Source organism: Nomascus leucogenys, chromosome 4 (genome assembly GCF_006542625.1).
Source record: "Nomascus leucogenys isolate Asia chromosome 4, Asia_NLE_v1, whole genome shotgun sequence".
NCBI lineage: Eukaryota > Metazoa > Chordata > Mammalia > Primates > Hylobatidae > Nomascus > Nomascus leucogenys.
In genome coordinates this window covers 75,742,387-75,752,061 of record NC_044384.1, presented here as the reverse complement: position 1 = coordinate 75,752,061, position 9,675 = coordinate 75,742,387, and positions in this window count along the sequence as shown.

Sequence of the window (9,675 nt, the reverse complement as noted above, 5' to 3'; positions counted from 1 at the left end):
CTTGGTAATCTGTGCAAACTAGAAAATCAATATTTATTATATTCGAAACATTATCTTCTAAGAAAATTAACAATATGATGTATGAGCAATAGAGGTATTTCCTTTATTTCAAATTCTAAATAGAGTCTCCTCTTCCCATCAGGTCAAAACCACACAAAGCTACAGTCACATTCATTAAAACTTCGGTAAAGTGTGAATTAAAAGGGGCAAGATATTTTGAAGTTGTTGTTTTGATGTAGCTACTATGACCTGCTTTTTGGACCCAGAGTCATTTTAATTATGTAAAAATAGCTACCATTTTTGTTTCTGCTTACCACAATTTTCAGGTAATTTGTAAAACAAACATCTATACGTTAAACTTTACATTTTTGCTGATCATTGAAAGAAGCAAGACAAGATTTTCAAAACTATTGATGGAGTAATGAATAGGGCAGTAGGAAATCTCTGACCATTATATACATGTCAATACTTCTGTCTATAAATTTAACGTGTTTAACAAAAATAAAATTTTATGCCATAATTTGAAAATTTTGTTAGTAATATCTTAATCTGCATTTGAACTTTTTGCCTATTGAATTGCTGCTTCTAGTGAGCAATTAGGGGATGTATAATCCCCCAATTATACATCCTTCTGCAGGAAAAAAAAAAACAAAAACTGGCTGTTCTTACAATTCATGAACATTTAAGAGATAATCATAAAAAAGAGCTCAGTGGATAGAGAAATACAAATGAATATCAAGAACCTAAGGAAATCCATTGCGTGCTAGGCAGTTTTGCAAGTGCGTTACACATATTAACTCATATGATCTACACAATAACTTTAGGAAGTAGGCAGTAATATCATCCCCATTTAAAAGAAAAAGAAACTGAGGCACAAAGAGTTGGATAATTTAACAAAATCTTTCACATTATAAATTGTAGTGTAAGGATTCAAGGAAAGCCATTCTGCCTTCAGAATATGTTCTCATAAACACTCTAACACACCACTTCTCCATTAGGGATACCCTTCATTGTTAGGAAGTGAGAATGAGACAGGAAAGACACAAGGTAAATAATGATAAAGATCTTTGTTAAAATAGATGACTGAAGCATGAAGTAATTTGAAAGCTAAGGGTGGCATAAATAATGACCAGCCCCGAGTATTGGAGACTGTATAACAGGTCTGTCTGCACATCTGTCCTATTGATGACAGAACAGTATATTGTAAGAGAGGCAACAGTTTTGCAGAGAATGGGATCCTTCAAGATTTTTGGTGACAACCTACTTTAAGGATGTACCCTTAGACATTTTCTAAGACCAGTGTTTCCGCTTACCTCAGTGGAGAATCTGCTTTGCTTTCTACTGCTTTAGGCCTCATAGGAGGCTACAGAATGGATTTAAATTTTTTCTACTCCCTTGAGATTCATTGTGTTGAAATGTTAATCTGACTCAAGGTTAAACAAATTCTGCGTAATTACCTGAGGGAAAGTGCCTTGAATATCTGTTGATTATTCTCCGAATGTTCCATTAAGAAAAAGTCGTAAGTACTTATGCCTTTGTCTAACTGAAAAAATAAATTATGCAATATCACTAAAGACTGGAAATCACAAATACCATTTTCAGCATTGCATGCAAATATTACATATATAATCCCCAACAAGTCACAAGTAAGTGAAATAATGACTTTCTTGAAAAAAGTTATATAATATTTGATAATACATCCATTGACCACATATATTTTGTTGAATATATGATTATAAACAGACATAAAACAATTTCTTATAAACTATATTAGGCTGAGATAAGATATTTCATTAATTGTATTGTTTATGTCAAGAAATCAGTGGCAAATAATTTCTTCATTTGTTTGTAATGTATCATTTATCTCTGGCTGTTTTTAAGAATTTTTCTTTGTTATTGGTTTTCAGAAATTTGACTATAACGCATTTTAGCATAATTTCCTTTCAATTTACCCTACTTGGAATTATTTTAGCTTTTTGTGTGTCTAGGATTTGGGGTTTTTTAAAATACATTTACAAAAAAATTCTGGCCAATATTTTTTACTGTGTATTTTCTGCACTATATAATCTCTTCTTTACACTTAGACTTAAAATTAAACATGACTTAAATAACTTGTTACTGTTCTACAAATCACTAAGACTATTTTCATGGTTTTCGTTCAGTATATTTTTACTTTGGCTTTATTTTCAGTAGTCTTCATTGTTGACTGTTTAAGTCATCTTTTCTTCAGTTCATAATCTGCCATTTTTCTCATTCAATATATATTTTTCATATCCAATACTGTATATTTATGTCTAGAAGCCCCATATCTGTCGTTTCTTAAATCTTCATTTTTTTCCTCACAATGTTAATGTTTTTGTCAAATCATTTAGTTTACTGAACATATTTATAACAGTTATCTTAAAGCCCTTGCTTGCTAATTCTATCATTATACCATTTCAATATCTACTTGAATTATCTCCAAGATAGGGCCACATATTCCTGCTTTCTCAAATGCCTAGTATTTGTGATTGGATGCTGAATATTGTGAATTTTGTGTTAATCAGTGCTGTATATTTTTGTATTGTTTTTTGAAAGAATATTAAGTGTTTTAAACAAAGATTAGTCAGCAGTATTTGACATTTGTTTTCAAGCCCTCAGAAGCATTTGGAATAACATTTGCCTCTGAAATCTCTAGTGGGTGCCCAGTTGTTGATCAAGGATGATACATTCCAGCTTTTTTGGAACTAGAATGTCTTCCTTCTCAGTATGATACCTATGAATTGTTCAGCTTAAAATTCTTAGGTCATTCTTTGAAAAGCCTTGTGGACATTTGATATAGCCATGCATAATTTAGAGTTCAAACACAAACTCAAAGAGAACTTGAAATGGAGGAAAGGATGAAAAATAATAACAAAAATATTACATCTAAGAAACAAATAGCAATAAGTAGAAAGTATGTCTTCCAAAATCTGTAATTACTTTTTTTTTTAACTGTCAACTTTTATTTGAGATACAGAGATACACGTGCAGGATTGATACATGGGTATATTGCATGATGCTGGGGTTTGGGGTATGGATCCCTTCACTCACATAAGCAAGCATAGTACTCAATAAGTAGTTTTTCAACAGACACCCTTGTCCCCTTTCTCGTAGTCCACAGTGCTTATCGTTCCTATGTTTATGTTTAAGCTCCCACTTAAAAGTGAGAACATGCAGTATTTTGTTTTCTGATTCTGCTTTAATTATGGCCTCTAGCTGCATCATGTTGTGGCAAAGAACATGATTTTTTTCTTTTTTTATGGCTGCATAGTACTCCAGGGTGTATATGTACCTTATTTTCTTTATCCAATCTACCATTGACGGGAAAGTATGTTGATTTCATGCCTTTGCTATTGTGAATAGTGTGATGATGAACATACTTGTGCATGTGTCTTTTTGGTGGAATGATTCGCTTTCCTTTTGAATATATAGCTGGTAATGGAATTGCTGGGTCAAATGGTAGCTCTGTTTTAAGTTTTTAGGAAATCTCCAAACTGCTTTCCACAGTGGCTGAAATAATTTACATTCCCATCAGCAGTGTATAAGCATTTTCTTTTCTTGGCAGACTTGCCAGCATCTATTTTTTTTTTTTTTTAACAATGGCCATTCTTACTGGTGTCAGATGGTATCTTATTGTGATTTTGACTGGCATTTCTGATGATTAGTAATGATTAGCATTTTTTATCTGTTTGTTGGCCACTTGTATGTCTTCTTTTGAAAAGTGCCTGTTCATGTCCTTGGCCCATTTTTTAATGGGGTTGTTTTTTGATTGATGGTTGGTTTAAGTTCTTTATAGAGTCTGTATATTAAACCTTTGTCAGATGCAGTTTATGAATATTTTCTCCAATTCTGAAGATTGTTTATACTGTTGATAGTTTATTTTGCTGTGCACAAGGAATTTAGTTTAATTAGGTCTCGCTTGTCAAATTTTTGTTTTTGTTGCAATTGCTTTTGCAGACTTATCCAAAAATTAATTTCCAAGGCTGAGGTCAAAAGGCGATTTCCTAGGTTATCTTCAGGATTTTTATAGTATGAAATTGTACACTTGAATCTTTCATCCCTCTTGAGTTAATTTTTGTGCATGGTGAAAAGTAGTGAGCACAGTTTCAGTATTCTGCATATGGTTAGCCAGTTATCCCAGAACTATTTATTGAATAGTGAGTCTTTCCTCATCTTTTTTTTTTTTTTTTGTCAGCCTTGTCAAAGATCACATGGTTGTAGTTGTATGGCCTTATTTCCGAGTTTTCTCTTTTGTTCCAGTGATCTGTGTGTGTGACAGTATCATGCTTTTTTAGATTACTGTAGCCTTACATTATAGTTTGAAGTTCGGTTGAGTGATGCCTCTGGCTTTGTTCTTTTTGCTTAGGATTACTTTGTGCATTTTCGCTCTTTTTTGACTCCATATGAATTTTAGATTTTTTAAAAATATTTTGTTCTAATTCTATGAAGAATGATGTTACTATTTTGATATGAATAGCATTGAATCCATAAATTACTTTGACAGTATTGTCACTTTAACAATATTGATTCTTCCAGTCTATGAGCTTGCAGTGTATTTCCATTTGTTTATGTCGTCTCTGATTCATGAGTGTTTTGTAGTTCTCTTTGCAGAGCTCTTTTGCCTCCTTCACTAGCTGATTCCTTGGTATTTCATTTTCTTTGTGGCTACTGTAAATGGGATTGTGCTCTTGATTTGACTCTTAGCTTGAACATTTAGGAGCCTTTTGGTGGAAGCTTTAGGGTTTTCTATATACAGAATCATATAATCAGTGAAAAGAGATAGTTTGACTTTTTCTATTTCTACTTTTATGCCTTTTTTTGTTGGTGTTCTTGCCTGATTACTCTGGCTTGAACCTCTAGTGCTATGTTAAATTGGTGTGGTTAGAGTGGGCATCCCTGTTTTATTCCAGTTCTCAAGGGAAATGGTTCCAGCTTTTGCCTTTTCAGTATGATGTTGGCCGTGGGTTTATCATAGATGGCTTTTATTATTTTCGGGTACGTTCCTTCAATGCCTAGTCTGTTGAGGGTTTTTATCCTGAAGGGATGTTGGATTTTATAAAAGGCATTTTCTACATATATTGAGATGATTGTATGTTTTTGTTTTTAATTCTGGTTGTGTGTTGAATCATATATATTGATTTGCATTGTTGAAATAGCCTTGCATCCCAGGAGTAATGCCTACTTGATTATGAGGTTTTAACTTTTTGATATGCTGCTAGATTCAATTTGCTAATATTTTTTGAGGATTTTTGCATCTATACTAATCAAGGATATTGGACTGAAGTTTTCTTTTTTTGCTGTGTCTCTGCCAGATTTTGGCATCAGGAAGATGCTGCATTCATAGAATGAGTTAAGGAGGAGTCTCTCCTCCTCAATTTTTTGGATTATTTTCAGTTGAATTGGTACTAGATCTTTGTACACCTGGTAGGATTAGGCTGTGAATTCATCTAATCCGGGGCTTTTTTTTTTTTTTTTTCGGTTGGCAGCTTTTTTTTTTATTACTGACTCAGTTTTAGAACTAAAAATGTGTCTAGTCAGGGTTTTAATATGATCCTAATTCAACCTTGGGATATAGTATGTTTCCAAGAATTTATTCATTTCATCTAGATTTTCTCATTTGTGTGCATTGAGGAATTCATAGTTTTCTCTGAGGATGTTTTGTATTTTTATGGGAACAATGTAATATCAAATTTTTGTCTCTGATCTAGCTAATGGTCTATCAGTCTTGCTTAATTTTTCAAGGAATCAACACTTGGTTTAATTGTTTTTTTTGTGTAAATTTTTGTGTCTCAACTTTGTTCAGTTCTACTCTAGGTTTTCTCCTGCTAGCTTTGGAGTTGATTTGTTCTGTTTTTTGTTTGTTTGTTTGTTTTTCCTTAGTACTTGTAGGTGCAAAGTTAGACTTTTAGTTTGAGATCTTTTAACTTCTTATTGAAGGTATTCAGCACTATAAGCTTTCCTCTTAATACTGCTTTAGCTATATCCCAGAGATTCTGGTAAGTTGTCTCCCTATTTTCATTACTTTAAAAGTATTTTTAAAATTTATGCCTTAATTTTAGTTCTGATGTTAACCTAAGAGTTAATCAGAATAAAATTGTTTAATCGTCATTTTTTTTTATTTTGAGGGATCTTCTTGATATTAATCTCTATTTTTATTGCATTGTGGTGTGAAAGTGTGCTTGGTATGATTTTGATTTTTCGAATTTGTAGAGACTTGCTTTACTACTAAACATATGGTCAATGAGAAGAATGTCTATTCTGTGGTTGTTGGGCAGAATGTTCTGTAGATGTCTATTAGGTTTAGTTGGTCAAGTGTCAAGTTTAAGCCCAGAGTTTCTTTGTTAGGTTTCTGCCTCAAAGATCTGTCTAATGCCATCAGTGGGGAGTTGAAGTCTCCCACTATTATCCTGTGGCTAAATATTTTCATAGGTCAAGTACAACTTGTTCTATGAATCTCAGTTCTCCAAAGTTGACTGCATATTTGTTTAGGATAGTTAAGTCTTCTTATTGGATTGTATACTTAATCATTATGTAATATCCATCTCTGTCCTTGTTATTGTTTTAAAGTCTATTTTGTCTGATACAAGAATAGTGACTCCTCTCTTTTATTTTTTTTTCATTTGCATGGTAGATCTTTCTTCATCCCTTTACTTTGAGACTGTGGGTGTTAATACATGTGAGATAGGTCTCTTAAAACTAGGAGACGGTTGAGTCTGTCTTTTTATTCAGCTTTCTCATTTACATTTAGTATTAGCATTAAAATGTGAGATTTTAATCTGTCATTGTGCTCTTAGCTGGGAATTATGTAGACTTGATTGTGTAGTTGTTTTATAGTGTCTGTGGTCTGTATGCTTAAATGCATTTTTGCTTAAGTGCAATAAGTGTCCTTATTTTGATTCCATGTTTAGGACCTCCTTGAAGACTTTTTGTAAGCCTGGTCTAGTTGAAACACATTCCCTTGTCTGAGAAGGATTTTATCACTCAATGACTTCTGAAGTTAGTTTGGTGAAATATGAAATTCTTGGTTGGAATTTCTTTTTTTTTGAGACTGCTGAAAATAGGCCCCAATTTCTTCTGGCCTTTAAGATTTCTGCTGAGAGGTCCATTGGTAGGTGGATAAGGTTCTCTTTGTATGTGATCTGACCCTTTTCTCTGGCTGCCTTTAAGATTTATTTCCTTTTGCATTGACCTTGGTGAATCTTATGACTATGAGACTTTGGGATGGTTTTCTTGTACAGTATCCATCTGGTGCTGCCTATATTTCTTGAATTTCCATATCAATCTCTCTACTGAGTTTAGGGTAATTTTTGTGGACTATGTCCTCTTACGTATTTTCCAAGTTGCTTATTCCTTCTCCTTCTTTCTCAGGAAAGCAAATAAGTTGTAGATTTGGTTTCTTTATGTAATCCTATATTTCTTAGAGGTTTTGTTTATTTTTAAAATTATTTTTCTTAGTCATGCTGCTATAAAGACACAGGCACACGTATGTTTATTGCAGCACTATTCACAATAGCAAAGACTTGGAACCAACCCAAATGTCCAACAATGATAGACTGGATTAAGAAAATGTGGCACATATACACCATGGAATACTATGCAGCCATAAAAAAGGATGAGTTCATGTCCTTTGTAGGGACATGGATGAAGCTGGAAACCATAATTCTCAGCAAACTATTGCAAGGACAAAAAACCAAACACCACATGGTCTCACTTATAGGTGGGAGTTGAACAATGAGAATACATGGACACAGGAAGGGGAACATCACACACCGTGGCCTGTTGTGGGGTAGGGGAAGTGGGGAGGGATAGCATTAGGAGATATACCTAATGTTAAATGACAAGTTAATGGGTGCAGCACACCAACATGGCACATGTATACATATGTAACTAACCTGCACGTTGTGCACATGCACCCTAAAACTTAAAGTAAAATTTAAAAAATGAATAAATAAAATTAAAAAATAATAAAATAAAATAATTTTTCTTCTCTGGGCCGGGCATGGTGGCTCACACCTGTAATCTCAGCACTTTGGGAGGTCAAGGCGGGCGGATTACGAGGTCAGGAGATCAAGACCATCCTGACTAATACGTTGAAACCCTGTCTCTACTAAAAATATAAAAAATTAGCCTGGTGTGGTGGCGAGCGCCTGTAGTCCCAGCTACTCAGGAGGCTGAGGCAGGAGAATGGCGTGAACCCGGGGGGTGGAGCTTGCAGTGAGATGAGATCATGCCACTGCACTCCAGCCTGGGCAACAGAGGAAGACTCTGTCTCAAAAAAAAAAAAAAAAAAAAAAAAAATTATTTTTCTTTTCTTTTCAGACTGAGTTGATTCGAAGAACTGGTTTTTGAGCTCTAAGATTCTTTCCTCAGCAACATCTGTTCTGCTGTTAATACTTCAAATTGGTTCTTTCTTAAAATGTCTGTATCATCTCTTGAACCATTTACCTGAATTTCTTGGATTCCTTAGATTGCGTTTTAAATTTCTTCTGAATCCTGATCATTTTTATTGCTACCCAGATTCTGAATTCTATGCATGTCATTTCAGTCATTTCTGACTGGTTAAGAACCATTCCTGGAAATCTAGTGGGCTCACTTTAAGGTAAGGGGACACTCTGGCTTTTTGAATTCCTAGAGTTCTTGTGCTAATTCTTTCTCATCTGGGAGGACACTTGTTCCTTTAACTGTGATGTAAATTGAGTATAGTCAGTTGGCTTTGTTTCTAGATGTTTTCAGAGGGCCAAGGCTCTGTAAAGTCTTTATTTGTGGCTGTATGCTGGCCCTTTGTTTCACAGGAGGGTATAATAGCAAAATATTTTTGGTATTGTCGTTTGGGCTGCTATCCAGGAGATGATGCTTAGGAGTAATGGCCAGTAGATAAGCTCTGACTCAGCTGCATGGCTTCTTTTGTAGTTTCTTTTGTGTGCCTGCTGTGTGGAGGGGAGAGAAGTGACCCCTCTCACCAGCTTCACTCCTGGATCAGAGGAGCCCCTTCTGATCATTGGAACCACACCTGCATTTCTTTTGTTAGGCGTTCCAGGCCTCAGGACTCCCTTGAGCAGAAGCTTCATTAGGGAGGTAGCCCACCTCCTTTCAAGACCAGCTCTGCAGAAGACACCCACGCCAGATTATGAACTTGTGCATCTCACCCCTCTCAGTCCTCTGAGAATGTAGGGTCCTCTCTCACACAAGTACAAGCCATAGATCTTGGATTGGTGCTCCCAACCTGCATGCCATAGCCCTGGGGCACCAGAACTAGCTCACAGCTTAATTCTCGGTACCCTAGGGGTTATGTACTGAGTGTGCTAGAGAATCCAAAATGCTCCCACTCCACCAGTTACATATTGAAGTGGAGCAAAACATCCAGGCTGGGCAACAGAGTTTGCACTGTGCATACACTTCTGTGGGGTAGCCAGGCAGGGGCCATGGTGGGGGCTAGAAGGCAGGAAATTCTGCAGAACAGATATGCCCCAGTTCCAAGGGGAAACTGGCTCTGCTTTCTCCAAGCCTAGCTGTCAGCTGGGGATAGAGCTTCCCAAAGGGAGATTTAAAGCCCTAGGGGATGGGCACCTATGGCCATGTTCCACTGGAGCTCTTCTATGCACAAAGGCCCCCAGCTCCACTCCAATGAAGCCTTGTCTCTGTCTACTCTCTGGA